At 39.8% G+C, this 21,310-nt stretch overlaps 1 pseudogene; it reads left to right on the plus strand.

Annotated features, from left to right (window-relative positions):
• The first annotated feature begins 19,569 nt into the window (after positions 1–19,569).
• On the plus strand, positions 19,570–20,829 carry LOC112396660 (eukaryotic initiation factor 4A-II pseudogene; annotated as a pseudogene).
• The last annotated feature ends 481 nt before the right edge of the window (positions 20,830–21,310 follow it).

Consider the following 21,310-nt stretch of genomic DNA (forward strand, 5'->3'; position numbering starts at 1 on the left):
AGAAGAGTCCTTGAGAGAACCTAATGAACCCCTGGTGTTTGGAGGGCAGAGAGTCTAGGTATGAGATGCACCTGGAGCAGTTTGGAGGTGGCGTCTGGCTGCAGTTGCGTTTGGCGGCTAGGTGAGTAGAGAGAAGAGGGAGGGGCATTGGGAAAGGCAGCTTGCATTTCCAGAGTTTTGCAGACCTGGAGGCAGAGCCCAGTTCTGGTGGGCCACACAAATGTCACTGAAGTAAGGCAGATCCTAGCCTAAGAGAGTTGTCTGGTGGGGGAAGAGTATCCAACAGAAAAGACTATGGCGGGGGGGGATCTGCCTCCAGGACAGAAGCTTGAAAAGCTGAAGGTTGCCCTGAAGAGTAAGCTGGAAAAAGTATCACTCATGACAGGGGATGGTACAAAATGGAGGTCCTGAGACCTTTGGGGGAGGGTCTCAGGGGAGACACAGAAGAGCCTCCAACAGGAAGAGAAGCATTCGGACATCTGCCCTACAGGAAGCACCAGCTGCCAAGGTAACAACAGCAGCATCAGTCAGAGAAGAGCAGCCCTTTCCCTCTACCTGACCTCCAAAATTATTTCCTGATTTATTCCCTCTGAATTCAGGCTACTTAATAAACTGGTCACTCTCAATCCACAGTAGTTTCTTAACTGGTCATCTTATCTTCAGTCTAGCAGTTCTTTATCCAACATATACTTTGCTTTCAAAAATATTTTTCAAAACAATATTACTTCCTTGCTCTGGCCCTTTCATAATACTCCCTCCCTCCCAGTTAAGACGGAACTCTTCAGTATTCATGGAAGGGATTCAATAATCTTTTTTCTGTATTCATTTTTCAACATATGAGTGGTTTGACTTATATTTGGACCCACTATGAAGGGAAAAAATTTAATTGATTTCTGAGAATACATTTTAGTCCCCCAAAGTTCTGTGGATGTGTACTTTCATTTCCCCAAACTCACTACGGATGTCACAACTCTGTCTCTCAAGCTGAAATGCTTCCATAACCCCAATCAAAATCCAACCCACCCTTCAAAGCTCAGCTCAAATATCACGTCTTCTTAAATTGTTACCTGATTCCCCCAGTTGGAATCAGTTAGTCCTTGGTCTGTATTCTCCTGACCTTTTCTGTATTCTTTTGGTTTTGATCTTATTTCATTCTGTTTCATATTAGAGCTAGCCATGTAGCAAGGGTGCATGACAAAAGCCCAAAATGTACATCCAATCTCAATTTCAATATATCAAGAAATAAAACAAGAAGGACTTGGAAGATTCTAGTTGCATGCAAGTTCAAGGAGTCTGCTTGAAAGAGAAGTGACTGAGACCCTTGAACAAGTCCAGAGTCAAGTAAACCTCCTGACCTATGAGGAGTATCATTTTTAGTTGAACCTGAGTGAGCAGGGTAGAGGTGGTAGGATTCAGTCCTGAGGCACCAGCAGAAGTGTGCCAGGGACAGAACTTGAGGGATTCATAGTAAGCAGTATCAGTTCCCAACAACTGAGTTTAGGAGCCTCAGGTGAAGAATTTTAAGAAATTGAGCCTAAGAAAGGGTTTTTATCTCTAGGGCGGTACAAAGGATGCTACTTGGGAGCCAGTTAAGAGTTATTTCATTGGAGAGAAGAAGGCTATTTCTTACCTCAGCTGAAGATGAAAGTGATGGGGAAAAAAAGCAAGTATTGACAAGCATGAGGATATGGGCATGGTGTCAGAGGGAAGATGACAAACCCCGAGTCATGATTCGGTCTGTCCATATGGGTGCGGTGAGAGGCCAATAACAAAGTGTGTGGGCTGGCTCAGTGTGTGCACAGGCACAGAGGAAGGAGATCAGCAGGGCAGCCCTGACTGTGATATTGTGTAGTGTCAGTAGCAGTGGCCTCTGATGAATTAGAGAATTAATTTGGAGTTAGAGAAACAACCTCTTGTGGCTGCAGGGGGACACTCTAAAGTCACAAGAAGCATGTGTAAACCACTCCACCAGGGAAAGGGGTTTGGATTTGAGTATCACCTACTTCTCACTCCTATGTCCCAGGATGGGAGAAACTGCATGTCAAGGGTTACAGTTGGAGACACTTAATAAATGTCTATTGCATCAATAAGGATGTTGCCGTCTTCTGTGAAAGATCTCATCAGATCTTGCAAAACAGTGTGTCTGGCAATTCTCACTGTATCCTTAACTTTCCATAGAGTAGACACCTGTATCTCTATCGGTTGAACATGCCCCTTTCCCCTTCCTCTAGTAAATGCAACCTCTTCTTTGGCAGACCTGGTCCTCCCCTGCTCTAACTTTTGACATTAGTGAGATTGCCAGTCATGGTCACAAGAACCAGGCTTGCCATTCAAATGGTCCCATCGTTTTAGTAACAGGGACTGGTGCGAAGGATTGGCACAAGACTCAAACTCTGGTTAATCAGCATTTTTCCATAGACATGTTACATACAGAAGCAGGGACCCTGTCTTTCCTCACAGTGGCGAAACTACCATGTTTACAGCATTGGAGCTGCTGCTTGCAGCCATGTTCACAGTCGTGTGGAGAAAGCCAGTGGGGAGGAGGAGAGAATGAAGGCCAGCAAAGACAAGCTCGGGGATGTGTGTGTGTGTGTGTGTGTGTGTGAGAGAGAGAGAGAGAGAGAGAGAGAGAGAGAGAGAGAGACAGAGAGACAGAGAGAGACAGAGAGAGAGAGAGAGAGGCAGACAGAGAGTAGAGAAAGAAAATACAAGCTTTAGTAGGAAGATAGTAATTATATTTTTCAGTGTACATTTTCTTCATTAACATTTTCCTGCTGTTTAAACAAAAATTATTTTTTAAATCAGAAGAAAACACAAACACATATTGGGAGGACACATGTGAATGTTTCTCATCCTTTAGCTGATCCAGCCTCGCCAGACTTGCCTGTTTTAGACTGTTTATTTCCACTCTATCACCATGTGTGACACTAATGAAGATTCTGGCTTCATAGTCCATATGCTGGAAGCTGCATTGTTTTCTGTAACACTCTGGGGTCCCACTATAAATATTTAAAGCATGTCAAGCTTGTTATCTACAAAGGAGATTCCGGGTAAGAAGTGAGCTCTAAAGCTCTCCTAGAACATTAGAGTGGGGTAAGAGAGTCGTTATAAAATCATAAAGCTTTGTAAAACTCAGGCTAACTTCTTATTTTAGAAGTTGTTTTTGATTTTTCTCATATATCTTTCTTTGTATATCCTGTTTCTGACTAGATAGCCTTGCTTAATATTTCTAAAGGAGATCATCATACTGAATCTAAAAATCAAAGAACTTAAGCCAGAGGAATTTAAAGAAAAAAGAAAAACTGGGGATGAAAACTAAGCAAAGAATAAAATGTTAAGGAAAAGTAAATCAAAATTGTCATGAACACCAAGTGATTTGAAAGTTGAATTATTCAAGGCGGCACATTTTCTGGATTCCAGCTCTATGCTGCAAGAATTGGAAACAGATAACAGAGGCATTGTTACATACTTTTCACTGCCAGCCTTCTGCTGCCACCAGAAAGCACTGCAGTCCCTGTCCTTACTGCCAGGACAAGAACCTTGCATGGAAAATAACATGCAGAGTCCCTAGTTTTGTTTTTAAGTGATAAAGACTCACTTTTAGACGTCTACAGAGAAGCTACTCCATCCAAAGTTTTACCTAATCAATTTGTCTAATAATCTATCAGGGAAGCCTTGCTTTATTTTTTTTTTTTAAGTTGGGCACAATTGCAAGTGTAAAGACTGGATATAATAAGGCAGATAGTTTTAAAAAATGGATACAATTCCTATCATTTCTCTCCAACTTGTAATCTTTAAATTGACATTGCCCACATTTATCCTAAGATCATGTAAACAATAGACTGTCTCCAAATTTAACTTTATTACAAAATTTGGTGCCTCCTAACTCCATATATTTTATAATTGAGACTTCAACAAAACACTACAGTCACTCCTTTTCTTCTTTCCCTTCTTTTCAAATAAACTCCTTTTTGTTTTCTTTTTGAAATTTTTTTTACCCCTCACTTCCACAGCACTATCCATGGGATTTATTTCTTACATGAAAGCAGAACTAGTCTCTGTGTGATTTGAAGAACCTTGCCCACAACACTCTTTTTTTTTCTCTCCTCAGACTACTTTCTGTTAAGTCCTGCATCTCCAGAAAGCCACAGTTAAGCTGCTGGAAAATGCCTGAAGGGAGAGAGAGGAAGGGAGAAAGGCAGAGTAGGCCAGTCACTGTCTAGGAAGGGTAGACCCAAAAACGGAGTATCATGGCAATGCCCAGCAAAGGAATACCTGAAAAGTTGTAGTGGAGAGGTGAGTTTTTACGCAGACTTAAGTGATGTAGAATAGGAGAAAGCACTACTACAGAGCCTGGCGGAAGGAGCTTTTGTACAGTGTTTCCTTCCTTCCTGCCCTCATTCCTGGTTGTCCATATAACAGAGGACAAGTCTGATGGAGGACACTGCTAAGACCCCTCTAAAGATGCATAAATGTCCACATTTCCAACAAATCGGACTTAAGCTAACTCAGTATTATGCTTGCAGCAGACTTGTCCTAGACAATGCATGTCTGATGAAATAAGTTTGGAAGGACTCAAAGTTCCCACTGTATCTCTCAGCTAAAATTACATACAGATGCTGCTCCGTGCCTGTATTAACTTGTAACTGTGAACAAATTATAAGGTTTTAAGATCACAGAAAAGTTTTTGAAGTTGAAAATAACCACCATTACAGACAAAATAACCTGTCACTTCTTTTAGAGTTCAGGGAAATAAAATGTTGGTAAGAAAATAAAACATTCTGGCTCCACACCAGAACATAACATTATACTCTCATACACTTCTAAAGTGCTTAAGTGTCAGCAAGTGGCTCTTTGTTGAAATCCATCTCCCTTAAAAATATTTAAGATCTTTTTGATTGACAGTACTGAGTGTCTGTTATACATTAGATTATATGTTAACTTTGCTCTAAAGAAATAGCATCCAAACATTTATTTCTTCGGAATCAAACTTATACTTATTGCAAACCCATCCACAAATCAAGGAAAGAAAAATATTTGACATATTTAATGAAAGAAGTGATCTATTTTATTTTATTTTATTTTATTTTATTTATTTATTTTTGCAGTATGCGGGCCTCTCACTGTTGTGGCCTCTCCCGTTGCGGAGCACAGGCTCCGGACGCGCAGGCTCAGCAGCCATGGCTCACGGGCCCAGCTGCTCCGCGGCATGCGGGATACTCCCGGACCGGGGCAAGAACCCGTATCCCCTGCATTGGCAGTCGGCCTCTCAATCACTGCACCACCAGGGAAGCCCAACTATCTGTATTTTAATTCTGCAATGTCATTATCAGTTTCCTGGTTTTCGTTATTTGAAAGGAATGACACACACAGTTTAGAATCTGGGTATGATAACTTTACATTTCTGTGTGCAGATACTATATCTTATAATAATAAGGTTTTTAAGACATGTGTAAGTTCAGAAAAAAGAGGCCTAATTATAATTTTATGCTGTGGTTTTGATAGTAATGGTTTAATCATAAAGCATAAATAACTGATATGAAAGTTAAAGGGAAGTGGTTTTCACCAACACTCTGGTTAATCAGAAAATATGCAGTATTAGGTCTCAAAAGGGAGAACACCAGTTTTCTTGAGATTTCTCTTCTGCAGCTGCATTCTACAGAGGCCTAAAAATCATTGAAATGAACTATCCCAAGGTTCAACCCAAGCCTTTTCTTTAAAGGACACACTGAGGGTAAATTTTTGAGCCTAATTATTATGCCACTTCAAATACACTCCTCCAACGGAATCAGTGGGACACAGCTATCCACACACACGTTGAGCATCTCAAACGTCTACCCTCTGACCCTTTTTAGCTCCTCTTCCTGCAAGCTGAGCCATTCTGGCTTTTACTTTCTTTATTCCCTCTTTCCTACTCTCAAAGGGGAAAAATGAATGTGAAAGAAACTGAACCACAGTACCAAGTGCTCGGGCATATATAGATAAGCAGATAGACTCTCTCATACCTAGATTGAAAATCAGGAAAATAATTTTTAACTCTTAAGAGTAATAGAGGGCCCAATATGATATGTCATATATGCCAGGAAGTTCAGAGTCTGGGAGCACCTTCTGAAGATTAGAATCGATACATCAGGCCATTTAGCATACACATTATAACTGAATTTTGCCTTTGTGTTAATAAGTCTGATGCTTTTGGCTATTTTGGACTCATATTAATTGGTCTAAAGGTCAGGAGTTATAGGTTCTACCCCGACCTTAGAACCCTTTGTAACCTTAAGCAATTCATGTAAATGACCTGTTCTAAATCATTTGTCCCCTCATCTGTGAAGTAAGGAAGTTGGACCAAATCAGTTTCTAACCTGTGGGTCAAAAACCTATTCAGGGTAATGGAGTTACTAAAAAGGTTCAGATAAATCATACGTACAACTGAACAAATACTACTAACACATGTGACACTAATGCTTCAAATGTGTGCAGATACTACTGCCCTTAATAAAATATAACTTCATTTAAAAGGCTTACTGAATTCAGAAAAGCATTTTGTTACTTCGCATGTGTAATATTAATCATCCAATAGAAAAATTACAACTGAAATTATGTGAGAGGTCCTACTAAAATGGTGAAATATGAAATTATGCCAGCTCTAAAACACTAAACATCTGTGGAAAGCAAATTCCATGCAGAATTCTTAGGCTGCTCTTTGGAAGGGCTATAGTAATGTAAAAACAGAGCTTATGGGCACCTCTTTGTCCTGTGGCCTGTTTTCTGCCTCACTAGTCAAAGGTGACCCTTACTGTGTATAGGACCGCGGATTCTAACCACAATGCTTTCAGACTCCAACTTAAGCTAGGAATACCAAAGACGTGAAACATGTCTATTTCTCCTTTTCAGAATTGCCCAGGAAAATAATCTAGCCTGTAACAACTGCAACATTCTTCTTTGAACACAAAGCTTAGGCTATGAAATTCCATATTAGAAAATAGTTTTGAGACTTGACTTGAGAAATATGAAATAATTCCTTTAGAATAAAAGAAAGAGTATTAGAGAGATAATATATGTCTATGAAGTTAGTCTCATGGACACAGGAAAAACTATTTTCTGTATCCATTGTAATGCTTTGGGCATGATATTTTCTTTCTCACTTTTTTTTCTTTCATTAGTCTTATATGTGTCCAAAACTGAAAGTGAGCTAAAGTTCTTATTGTGGATACCAACTGATCAATTATCAAGATAATCAGAGTTAATGTCTTTCTCTGGTTGATTCTTCCATTGTCTTTATCTCTATTGTCTATATATCCTCACAATCCTTTCAATGGAATTTTCTCAGCTTTCCATACCTTGCAAATCTCAGCGCTCTGGATTCCTCTCAGCATCACTCAGAATGCTGATGCTTACCTTCTACCTACACTCTGATTTCTTCCAGGTAGAGTTCATTTTGTCCCAATGAAACCACCCATTTCCCACCCTGATTGATTCCAGATCACTCCCTACTCAGATCCATTCTACTCCACCATCAGAATTGTTTTCTAAAATAGATTTACTTACATTAAAAACTGCAGGGACTTCCCTGGTGGCACAGTGGTTAAGAATCTGCCTGTCAATGCAGGGGACACGGGTTCGAGCCCTAGTCCCGGAAGATCCCACATGCCGCAGAGCAACTAAGCCTGTGAGCCACAACTACTGAGCCTGCACTCTAGGGCCTGTGAGCCGCAAACACTGAGCCCATGTGCCACAACTACTGAGCCCATGTGCCACAACTACTGAGCCCACGTGCCACAACTACTGAAGCCCACGTGCCACAACTACTGAAGCCCATGTGCCTAGAGCCCGTGCTCTGCAACGAGAGAAGCCACTGCAATGAGAAGCCCATGTACTGCAAGGAAGAGCAGCCCCCACTCACTGCAACTAGAGAAAAGCCCACGCAGCAACGACGACCCAATGCAGCCAATAATAAATAAATAAATAAAATTTTTAAATAAAATAAAAACTGCACCCAAGTTTTAAAACATCTTAAATTACTCCCCGTTATCTTAGAGAGAAGTTCCATGCTACTTAATCTAGCCTACAAAGTTTCACAACCTGGATGTGAGCCTCCTTTTTAGCCACATCTCCAACCAGCTCAATCCTACTACTACACCATGATTTTTTTGTAATTCATTGTCTTTGCTACTGCTACTTAGTGTGTCTAGATTATTCTCTGTCTAAAGCCTCCCCAATCCTGTGTCCCTTCCTGTCAAACTTTTATTTATTCTTCAAGATCCAGATTAAAATATTCTCTCCGTTTTCAACGTTTTTCTTACTCCTTTCTCCTTAGTAGAATTGACTGAACTCTTCATGCAACACGAACTGAACATCTGTGTGTGATATCATACTAGATACTGAGGGTACAAATGTTTATAACAAGACAAATTCTTGTTTTCAGTGAGCTTTCAGACTAGTAAAGGATACAGTTCTGAAAAGAAATAAATGCCACTTGGTGTGTCAGTTCTATGACAAATCAATAGGTATACAACAGGGGATAAATAATGATCAAGAGGGGAGGGAGAGAGCATCTAGTCAGTCATTCAGTTATTCATTCAGCCAACATTTATTGAGTGACCATGATATGTCAGGCGATGCACTAAGGGCTGAGAGCATAAAGACAGATTAAAATACATTCTTTATCTTGTAAAAGGCAAACAAGTAAATAAGCAATTATATGACAGTGGATATGGTAGACCGCCTCTAAAATAGCCCCTTGTAACAAGGAGTCTGTCTCCAATTTCATTTTGCTGGTTGACCCCTGACAGCACTCACATCCTATTCTCCCCCTTTCCATTTTCCCCATACCAGAGCAAGACAGTGAGAAGGCCTTGGGGCTCCATCCATTGGTGCTGGTGGAAAAGCTTAGACCATCCAAATACCATTCCCGTGGGAATCCTCACCAAGGTCCCACCTCCTCAGCACAATAAAAGATAAAGCCACTGGCTTCTCTCTTCTCTCAAGACATTCCAGACTGGCTTTTATGCCTGCCCTACTTTCTTCAGAAAGACCCATTATGTGAGTAGTAAGTACTGTTGTGGCATCTTGGTGCATGTGTGGCGTCATCAGTCTGGATGTGCAAACCAGTTATGGGTGGAGTTATTGCCTCCACCGGCCAACCACAGAGCATTCTCAGTGACCCCAGCCTGGGCGTTCCAGGCCTTGGATAATCCCCTCCATCTGAATGTGGGCTGAGCCTAGTGACTTGCTTCTCACAAACAGAATACAGCAAAAGCGATATATCCTATCACTTTAAAGGAGTTAAAGTAGAGTAATCCTCTGTGATTAGATTACAAAAGATTCTGTTTTCCCTCTGATCATCCTCTCTTGCTGTCTTACTCGCTGCGATGGAAACCAGTTACCATGTTGTGATGTACCTATGAGGTCCACATAACAAAGAACTGAAAGAGGCCAGTGGTCAATAGCCAGTGAAGAGCTGAGGCCCTCAGCCCATCAGACTATATGGACCTGAACTGGTCAACACCAAAGTCAGGGAGCTTCAAAGAAGACCTTCCCCCAGTTGAACCTTCATATGAGACCACTGCTCTGACCAACACCTTGATTGTACCCTTATAAAAAGAACCTGGGATAAAGAACCCAGCTGAGCCATGCCCAGATTCCTGACCCACAGAAACTGTGATAGAATAAGGGTTCATTGTTTTAAGCCACTAGGTTTGGGGATAATTTGTTAAACATCAATAGATAACTAATACAAAGGAGTATTACAGTGGTGAAAATACATAATGATGGTATGCTACTTCTGGACATCATGGGTAAAGCATGCAGACATGAGAAGCCTGGCAAAGTTATGAAATGTATTGCTTAAGATAGTTCAATGTTGCTGGGCTAGAGGGTTGGGGTAGGGTTTGTCTCCAGCTGAGCCTGGAGAGATGTACTAAACCAGGATAGGAGAGTGCCATATAAGGCCACGGGAAGTTGCAAAAAGGAGGCACTGAAGAATTCTAAACAGCACAACAACATGATCATATTTATGTAACTTGAGCCTGTGCTGTTTTCTTCTTCAGATTCAGACATGCCTGGACAGCTTTTGAGGGCTAAGTGGCCCAGGCCCTCAGCAGTCTGTTTGCATGAGTGATCAAGAAATATCCTAGAAGATAAGTCAATCGGTAAGAAGAGTTCCTAGGTCTCTTAAAGTCAGTGATGCAAGAGCCGTGGCTCTAAGCTTAGCAACACAGTGTCGGCAGCTCTGATTATCCTTAATTCCAGTCCCTATAGATTGATGCCTGAGCCCCAAGAAGAAAGAACTGTAGTAACAAGCAAGGAATCTAAAAGGACTGTTTCACAAGATTCCCATGAGAATCTCAGATCCCAAGACAATATCATCAAATCAATAGCACTAGAGTCAGCAGATTTGGCAGGAAGAAATGTACTGGCTGCTTTGCAAGGGCCTTGGCGCCTTAAACATTGGACACCAGCATTGGCATCAGTGCCCTGGCGAAGACTCCAGATCTTTCAACAGAAAACATTATTCTCTTTTTTCTTTAGGAGCCAGAACAAGAGAGAAGAAAAAGAGCAGATGACAAAAAGATTTCTTGAGAGCACATACGGATCAGCACCAGCCTCCCAGGCTCCCATGTTTGGAGGAGAATCTGAGGGGTCTAGAAGGTCTCAGTGGGGAGGGGTCAGTGAAATAAAAAGACAAACGCTATTTTTTTTCACTGCTCCTTTAAACTTTATTATAATATATTTAAAAATCTAGCAAACTAAATGCTTAAAATATATAAACTTTGCTCATTTATAACTATATATCTATATATACTTGAATATCTAACATATACTTAAACATACAAATATAAATGGGTAATGTTTATAGCAAAAACAAGGCTGTAAAACTGAAAATCCAATACTACAGAGGGAACAAAAAGTATATTTAAAAATATATTCTGACCCAGAGGAACTAATATGTCCTATGTTATGTAAACTCTTCTAAAGTATTCATTGTAGATAGAAAACTGCTCAATCATTATAAGATACTAGATACCAAAACCACCAACATGCGTGTGCACACATGCACAAACACTCTAAACAAAGTCCCATTTTTATGCCTACATTCAAAATCTCCTAAATAATGTATTTTTCAAAATCTGACAAGGTCTTCCCTGGTGGCACAGTGGTTGAGAGTCTGCCTGCCGATGCAGGGGACGCGGGTTCGTGCCCCATTCCAGGAAGATCCCACATGCCGCAGAGCGGCTGGGCCTGTGAGCCATGGCCACTGAGCCTGTGCTCCACAATGGGAGAGGCCACAACAGTGAGAGGCCTGTGTATTGCAAAAAAAAAAAAAAATCTCTGACAAATAGTGAGCTAAATGTGTAATATATTTTGTAAAAATAAAAAGTTTCCCAAGAGTACATCTTCTTCCCCTCATTTGATGTTTCTGTATTTTGTTAGAATTTGTTAAATATAGATTAGAAAGAGCGGCTGGGCCTGTGAGCCATGGCCACTGAGCCTGTGCTCCACAATGGGAGAGGCCACAACAGTGAGAGGCCTGTGTATTGCAAAAAAAAAAAAAAAAATCTGACAAATAGTGAGCTAAATGTGTAATATATTTTGTAAAAATAAAAAGTTTCCCAAGAGTACATCTTCTTCCCCTCATTTGATGTTTCTGTATTTTGTTAGAATTTGTTAAATATAGATTAGAATTTGTCTGACATATGTTATATTTCAACTTCATTTTCAACTTTTTTAAAAGTTATAAGTGTCTCTTCAGAATAGTGTTTAACTGATTATTTTTGTTAGTTTTTTATTAACTCGTTAGCTTGACTTTACCCAATTCAAAAGTGTCTGTCTTTGGAAGGGGATAATTAATCCTTTTATATTTATTGTAATCCTTATCTGTTGATCCTATTTCTCTCATCTGTTTTTTTCTGTAACAAACACTATTTTTTAATAATAAACTTTATTTTTCAGAACAGGTTAGATTTACAGAAAAATTGAGCAGGTACTGCAGAGTTCCCACCACAGTTTCCCCTATCATGAACACCTTACATCAATACAATACATTTATTGCAATTAATTAACCAGTATTGATATATGATTATTAACAAAAGGCCATAGTTTGTTCAGATTTCCTTAGTATTTACCCAATGACCTTTTTCTATTCTACAATACCATCCAGAATTACATTTAGTTGTCTATCTCTTCAGGCTCCTCTTAACTGTGACATTTTCTCAGACTTTCCTTATTTTCAATGACCTTAACAGTTTTGAGGAGGACTAGCCAGGTATATTGCAGGACTCCCGTCTACTGGAATTTTTCTGATGTTTTTCTCACGATTAGACTGGCTTATGAGTTTTGGGGAGGAAAAATACCATTTTGATATTGATGTTGTGCACATTTTTTGTCTCCACACTGCTTTGGCCTGGGAAATGTAAAATGTATTATATTTGTATTTTAGAAAAATCACCGCTGTAGAAGAAATATGGAGTAGGGTCAAGAAACTAAGCCGCATGACCAGCTTGAAGGCTATTGCAATGATACAGATAAGATATAATAAAGATCTGGGCCAAAGCAACTATGGTGTGAAAAGAGTAGAAGGGAAAGATACAAGATGTGTTCAGAATGTAGAAATGGCAGAATTCTCTAACCAATAGTCTGTGAATTGGAGGAGTCTGCAAAAGTGGCTGAGAAGAAATGGTTCAAAATGTGGAAGAAGACCAGAAAGAGCACAGTGCCAAAGCCAAAGAAAGAAGAAATTTCAGGAAGGGTGTAATAAGTCAAATTAAAGAGGACCAACATGATCTTTGGGTTTGGAAATTAATAGGTTTTTTTTTTTTTTAAGTCAAGGGCGGTAGCATGATTGAAGGGGCTGGAAAGTGAACTGAATGTAAGGAAATTTAAAAAAATAGTGTCAATACTCCAAGCATTCTGATTCTAAAGGAAAAGAGAATGATCAGAGCATGATCTAAAAGCTAGCGAGATATATAGAATTGAGGACATTTACTGATATATGAGACAGGAGCATGTATTTGTAACTATATGTAACTATATATTGAAAATATGGCAAAATGAAAAACTGGTCTTATAGCAGATGAAAGGATGGGATCATTCATGATAATAACAGTTACACACACTGAGTATTTACCTAACCATTCCAGACACTAGGGCAGGGCTTCAGTGCATTATTTGCATTAACCTTAACAGTACTCCTGGGCGGTAAGTGTTATGATTGTCCTCATTTTATGGATGAAGAAACTAAGGCAGACAACAGCGTGAGTCAAGACTTGAACCCAGGCAGATTAACTCTACTTGCTTAATCGCTGTTATATATTGCATCTCCAAAGCCTGGGTGGTAGCCTGAAACAGCAGAAGAGGCATCTGTACGATGGAGGAAAGGAATGTATGTGGGTGGCATATGGTGGTTGCATAATAAATATTTGTAGGATGAATGGAAGAATAACAGAGTGCAAATATAGATATATAGCTATAGGAGCAGGAAGTCGATGGGGGTCACACATTACGATGCTGATTACATCAGCATTGATGAATTTGTAACACTTCATACATAAATAGTATAGTACTTGTTTCTTTATATTACAAATCTGTACTTCACCTCTGTGTCCTCACTTACCTGAAATCCCACTCCCTCAGCAAGGAGAGAGGTTGGGGCTGACCTATCCTTTGGATTCCCTAGGGCAGAACCGGAAAAGTCTTCAGAAGATGTCAGAGACAAGGAAGAAGCAAAGCACGATGAGAAATTGAAATCCAGTGAGCTGAAAAATCAACAGTCTCCAAACAGATGGGAGAAGCAGAAGCATGTTTGGAATCCAAGAGTGTGGAGCCAGGGATTTGAAATCCTGGGAGTCAAGAGCAAGAGCAGAGGCCTGGAAAAATGATCTCAACAGATGTCGCTCTCTGAGTCTTATTTTTCGCTGCCAGTCATGGTGATGAATCAAACTGGCTAGTTTAAAGGGTTGTGAGAGGTCGATATCTCCAGGTAGTGAACATCTTGGAGGCAGGGGCTATGTCTTTTTTACCCATAATTATGTCCCTAGCATCTGATACAGTGCCTGGCATAGAGAATGTGTTTTTAAGCTGATAGGATGTGTGGAGGGACTGACCAAGACCTAGGAGAACTAGAACTTAATTGATAAATATTACTGATGCATGCCAGTATTTCTAGATCTCTTCCTACTCTTGGACATACAGAATGATTATCTGTTGAACTTAATCAAAGCTGTCTCATTTGCTTCAGTCAATAAAACAGGAATGGTGGCACTTTAAGAAAAAACACTGAATGGGACAGAACACTAATCATCTGTAAGTTTGGACTAAAGTCTTTAGCTGGAGTAATTAGTGACTATTTAAATTATAGCATATTTGAATTTGAACTTGATAATTATGCTGAAATATCATGTGGATTTGTAGTATGTCCCTGGCTTATCATTGGACGTTATTGACACATATATAGTCCTATTTAAGATGATAAATGATTACCCTTCAAAGAGAACAATAATAGAATCATGATTCGTAAGTGTATTAATCATTCTTTCTAACTGCAGACATTCACAGTATTACCCACTGGACCACCAGGGATGTCCCTAGAATAAGGGAATTTTTGTATAGGGATTAGTCCTTATGAAATTGTGGGAGCTGATGAAGAAGTTAATGGAAGACCTTTGTGCCTCTGGTAATAGGCCTGGAGTCACTATAGGTCAACAGTGCCGCAAGTCTAGGTGTGAAATGGGACTGTGTGAGGGCAAAATGGTAGCCAAAAGGACAAACTGGAAGCCACAGGTACACACTAGACCTCACATCTGTCTCCCACTGTCTCCAAACGTAAGATGCAGGTGACCCGAAGAAGGGGCTCATCCCCTTCACCACAGAGCTGCACACCTGCCTGGCCCAGGACTCTAAGAAGCTGAAGGAAGACATGCGGGGAGCCGGAGAGGCTGCAGACCAGCTGTGACCCCACACCAACACTTTGGGCCAGCAGATCAGCAACAATGCACACCAGCTTCACCAGTGCCTGGCACCCTCCACTGACCCTTCAGAGCAGTCACTGCCGCTTCATGTGTGCCTTTCAAATCACACAAGAATTTCTCTTTGGTCAATTCTAAGCTCAAAACATGCAGAAAAGGGAATTCTAGAAAATGTTATTTTAGATCAGTTGAGTTGACACAATGTAAAGTCACCACACTAAGCAATGCTAACATGTCCTGCAAATTTGTGTTTGCCCCTCACACAGGACCTCCCATGCTCCAGAGTTTTGCAGGTCACCTCCTTTTGCCTCCCAAGTACTCTGCCAGGTTGTACTCATATCATCCTGTTCCCACTCCATGGTAGGCACAGCTAAGTCTCTGCTGAAATTATTGACACCCTGGAGTAATCGAAGTATGGATCCAGCACTAGAGGTGGCCAAGGTCAACACACCTCCTTTTACTTCTACCCACCAATTGGAAACTCTAGATGTCAATGTCACCTTCAGTACCTAGATTAACCACCCACAGTACTAGACAAAGGAGGAAGAGTTCAAATTCCTAGCTCCACATAGCTCCGCACCCAGATTCTGTTTCTGCCTCTGCCTCTGCCTTCCCCTCCTCAAAGCCCCGATGGGAACATGACAGTGGGAACACACAGTTCTTCAGGCAGAAAACCCCCTCCTGCACTCACCAAGTGTGCTTGGGCCGCATGGCCCAGAGAAGGAAATAACAGTGGGCAATCCAGCAGGGTTCCCAAAGGCAGCTAAATTAGTCTTAAATAACACCCTGCGTAGGATACCAAAGTGAAGTGACGTTAGTGTCATGCGATGTGTAGCCTGGTTATTTTGTTAGCTTTTCCTACAGTAAGATGAAGAAATCAGGTCTGCACTTTTCTGCTGCAGTCTAGTCTCATGACCTTGTAATGGCAGTGTCTAAGCGAAAAGAGAATTCTCTCTCTCTCTCTCTCCATCTCTTTTTTCTCTCTCTGACATATACACACACACACACACGCAAACACACACACCCCTCTCAAGAATAATCAATATTTTTAGACATTTGGCATCTTAAAAGCAGACTTGATGGGATGGAGGAGACATTCTGTCTTCAGTGTGGAATGGTCCTGCTAAAAATTACCAAGTATTTAGTACTAAATAGAAGCTCTAACATCTCAGCGGAAGCATTTGCTTTCAAGTTCATGGTTGGTTCACTGTTTCCTCCAGGAACATTAGGTGGTATTCGTCTTACACTTGTGCAACTAAAGCTTTGTTTCTGGTGATTCCCGTAACCTCCACCACCAAATCAAAGTCTCTTCCACTGGTGACTTGCAGCTCCACCTCTAGATGGAGAAAACTGTGAGCAACTTTTAAAGGATTCTTCCCTAGTTAAACAAAATTGAAAAGTTCAGTCAGATGTTCCATTGTCTATTCAATGCACCTCCTGACGGAGATTATCTCTGAGCCTCGGTTTGTGAAATAGGGCTAATACCTTTCTTGAAGGGGAGTTATAAGAAAGAAATGATGCGAATTCCCTGGCTGTCCAGTGGTTAGGAGTTTGTGCTTCCACTGCCGCGGCCCGGGTTCCATCCCTGGTTGGGGAACTAAGATCCCACAAGATGCTCGTGTGGCCAAAAAAAGAGAAAGAAATGAGATTTAGTATAATATTCTCTTGACACAAACTTTGTGTACTCAATAAAGAAAGCTATTCAATTCACAGGCATTATGTGTACAAACATATATGTATGTATATGAATACATATCCTTATATATCATGTTACATATATCAGGAAAAAAATAATTACTGTTTCCATATTGAAAACATATGCGAAAAGGAAAGAAATTCATCTATACAGGGAGTGGGAAATGGAGTGGAAAAGACAGAGAGGTATTGAGTGAGGAAAAGTTCAATGAAATAAGACAAACAGACACTCTATAAACTAACTGTAGCAAAATCCCATTTGTATTCCAATTTTGGATCTACCAAGAGATATCCTTGAATAGTCTATATTATTTCAAATAAACTGAAACCAACTGCCCTTGAACTTTATTCCTACTGTAAAAAAATATATATACTAAAATTTTGAGGCTAGTGAGTTCTAACAATTTCCCAAGGTTTCTCATAAGAACATATGCTTGTGTGCTGTCTAATTTTTCACCAAATTTTAAGCTGCTAAATCATAGCATGTGTTTATTATGCTTAAATGTGCAAAGTTGAAACAATGTTAATTTTTTTCTTGGCCTTTCGTATGGCTCAAATGTTTTTATTGTTTTCCTAAATACTACTATTTAAGTCATATGGGGGGAATCTCTGTATTCACCACGTTTTTCACATTTAGCAAATTAATACAAATTATAAACCATTTGTTTCATGTTGCTAATGAATTCCTTCATGTGCCATGACTCACTGAATAATTATTGAAATCCTACTGGGTGTCAGGTATTATTCTAGACCCTGGAGAAACAGAAACAAGTCTCAGTTTCTGATTCAAACAGATTTATTGAATCTGTTACTGGGGTAGACAAACATTTTTTCAATCACTGCACAATGTTATCAGAGGTAAATACACAATACTACGTGGTAAGGAAGGAAGTTACAAATATTCTATGGGGAACAGAGAGAAGTTAGAAAATAATGGTATGATAGAGGTGATATTTTAACTGGGTATTAAAAGAGAGGCACACATGGAAATAGTAGAAGAGGGTTTTAAGCAGAGAGAACACATGAGCAGTGTCAGGGAGAGTGGAAAGATCATGAGTCCTGCTGGGTTAAGACAAACGAGGTCCCAGGGGAGAGAATGAGGCGCAGAGGGGAACCAACACAGCAGGTATATTTGGAAGAATTTGCACTTTGTCCTGTCAGCACAGGACCCTTCAAGGATTTACTTTCAAAATACTGATTTAGTTCAAACATTCAAAAAGTGAAAATCAAAGAAAATGATATAGAACTGATACTTTCCTTGGTATTTCTTATTGAATTTTAACCTGTACACTACAATATTATACTAGGTTTCCAACCAATTTGAAACATATTAAAAAGGTCTGCTAATGAACTGTATGACAAAGGTTCAAAGTCAAGAAATTTTAACTGATAGGAGTCTGGGAGTAAGCTCAGAATAGGATACTACTTCTACGTGAAAGTTCTCTCCATTGTTACACTGTGGAAAGACTTCGTCATTACACTGTGGAAAGTTTTTGAAGTGAAATATTCTTCTACCTCATGGAATATTAAGGAGTCTTTTCCTTCCAGCTTACCTATCATCAGTGATTGTAAGCTATCTGTAAAGCTATATTTTTAATGATCCATTCCTGTAAAAAATGTAAATTAATATTTTAAAAAGTATAAGAGCAATATATTTCTTTTGGGGTGGTGAGGTGTCTGCACAGGAAAGATAGAAGAAATAACAGACTCGGGATTTCAAAGAGGCCAGGGACTGATTTATCAGAAGACATTAGAAGCAGAGGTGTACGTGGACATTTATATTGTGATACAAAGTCTTTGAATAAAAGACAAATAATTCCAAGCAATGTTTAAAACAACGCCAGAAGCTAACACTCTCTAAAAAGAAGCAAGAAGCAGAATTTCTAGGAGTTAAAATAAGAATGATCCTTCATTAATTTTAATTTTATAGAAAAAGTCAAATCTATTTCCACTTACATCCACTGGCTCTTATTAATTGACATAGATACGTTGTACATAGTTGTTATTAGACTGTACATGCAAATTTGTATTTTTATTCACCTTTTCTTCATATACTTCTATTCATACACAGTCATTTCTAATTATTATGATGTATTCTAATTAAGGTCTCTACTTGAACCAATTGCAGAAGGAATTTCTACCATTTCCATATAAAAAATCACCACCATTCATATCAAGTTGAATTGCATTTCAAAGTATACTAGACCAGGAGTTAAGAGACCATATTTAATCCCAGGTGTACTATTAATAATCCCAAGTAGCTTGCTGCAAACTACTTTTTCTCCTTCAAACTCCATTTTTCCAACTATAAAATAAAATGTTTAGAAGGAAGATCTAGGGTACCTTCCAGGCCCCAGATGCAGATCCTGATACATAGTATTCATTCATTCATTTATTCATTTATTTATCCGTTCAACTGATATTTACTGGGTATCTTGTCTGTGTCAGGTGTTGGAGATACAGCACCTGGGATACAGCTATGGAAAAAACCATCAGAAGCCCCTACTCTCCTGGAATTTACATAGCCATGATGGGATACAAATAATAAATCAACAAGTAAATGCAGTAATTTCAGATAGCTGTAAATGCCGGTAATATGATTAAATGTCTGATGCGGAGCAAGGATTTGGTTTGGGTACATATGTACAGATTGATGTACAATGCATAATATATTTGCCCCACAGTGCTTCATATCTGAGTGATGTTTAACTGCAACTTTCCTTGCAATTAGATTTTTGTACCCACTGGTATAAACAGCAAAAATAGCTTATAGACATCTTATATATTGTTCTTTATAGATTAGCTGCCCAATTTAGGCAAAATCCCTTTTAAAATATAATTATAATCTGGAGCATATAGACAGAATATTAACATAGAAGTAAAAAGGTATTAGCTTTCCAGTCGGGCACTGAGTGGTTCATTGGATCATGTCTGGTAGCTCCGCGGATTATAACAGAGAACACGGCGGCCCAGAGGGAATGGAGCCCGATGGTGTCATCGAGAGCAACGGGAATGAGATTGTGATAACTTTGATGATATGAATTTAAAGGAGTCTCTTCTTCGAGGCATCTATGCTTATGGTTTTGAGAAGCCATCAGCTATTCAGCAGAGAGCTATTATCCCGTGTATTAAAGGGTATGATGTGATTGCTCAAACTCCGTCAGGTACTGGCAAGACAGCCACATTTGCTATTTCCATCCTGCAACAGTTGGAGATTGAGTTCAAGGAGACCCAAGCACTAGTATTGGCCCCCACCAGAGAACTGACTCAACAGATCCAAAAGGTAATTCTGGCACTTGGAGACTATACGGGAGCAACTTGTCATGCCTGCATTGGTGGAACCAACGTTCGAAATGAAATGCAAAAACTTCAGGCTGAAGCACCACATATTGTTGTTGGTACACCAGGGAGAGTGTTTGATATGTTAAACAGAAGTTACCTTTCTCCAAAATGGATCAAAATGTTTGTTTTGGATGAAGCAGATGAAATGCTGAGCCGAGGGTTTAAGGATCAAATCTATGAGATTTTCCAAAAATTAAATACAAGTATTCAGGTGGTGTTGCTTTCTGCCACAATGCCAACAGATGTGTTGGAAGTGACCAAAAATTCATGAGAGATCCCATACAAATTCTGGTGAAAAAGGAAGAATTGACCCTTGTAGAAATTAAACAGTATTATATTAATGTTGAAAGAGAGGAATGGAAGTTGGATACACTTTGTGACTTGTACGAGACACTGACGATTACACAGGCTGTTATTTTTCTCAACACAAGGCATAAGGTGGACTGGCTCACTGAGAAAATGCATGCCAGGGATTTCAGTTTCTGCTCTGCATGGTGACATGGACCAGAAGGAAAGAGATGTTATCATGAGGGAATTCTGATCAGGGTCAAGCCATGTTCTGATCACTAATGACTTGTTGGGGTCGATAGCAGCAGTTGATGACGAGATGGCACTCAGAAACGGCGTTGACGTAATTTAGGACGTGGAATCATAAGTGAGACAGCACACTGTCTGAATAAAGAGCGAAATTGGCAGAGGGGGTCAATTTGGGAGGAAAGGTGTGGCTATAAACTTTGTTACTGAAGGAGGCAAGAGGATTCTTCGTGACACTGAGACTTTCTACAATACTACAGTGGAGGAAATGCCAGTGAATGTGGCTGACCTTATTTAATTCCTGGGATGAGATAGTTTTGAATGCAGTGCTCGCTTTTGCTGATAGGCGAGCACAATGTGCATTGTGCTTCTTTCTTTGGGAATATTTGAATCTTGTCTCAATGCTCATAGCGGATCAGAAATACAGATTTTGATAGCAAAGCAACATTAGTCATGAGCTCTTGTGAGGAAAGTCGTTGGCTTTATCCTCTTTAGAGTTAGACTGTTGGGGTGGGTATAAAAGCTGGGGTCTGTAAAATCTTTCTTTCTTAGAAATTTATTTCCTAGTTCTGTAGAAATGGTCATATTAGATATTCTCTATCATTTAATAATATACTTGTGGACTAAAAGATGTAAGTGCTGTATAAAATCAGCCAATTATGTTAAACTAGCATATCTGCCTTTATTGTGTTTGTCATTAGCCTGTATAGAAAGGCCTTTTTTTTGGGGGGGCGGGGGTACGCGGGCCTCTCACTGTTGTGGCCTCTCCCGTTGTGGGA

The sequence above is a fragment of the Neophocaena asiaeorientalis genome, unplaced genomic scaffold (genome assembly GCF_003031525.2).
Source record: "Neophocaena asiaeorientalis asiaeorientalis breed wild unplaced genomic scaffold, Neophocaena_asiaeorientalis_V1.1 scaffold340, whole genome shotgun sequence".
Lineage (NCBI taxonomy): Eukaryota > Metazoa > Chordata > Mammalia > Artiodactyla > Phocoenidae > Neophocaena > Neophocaena asiaeorientalis.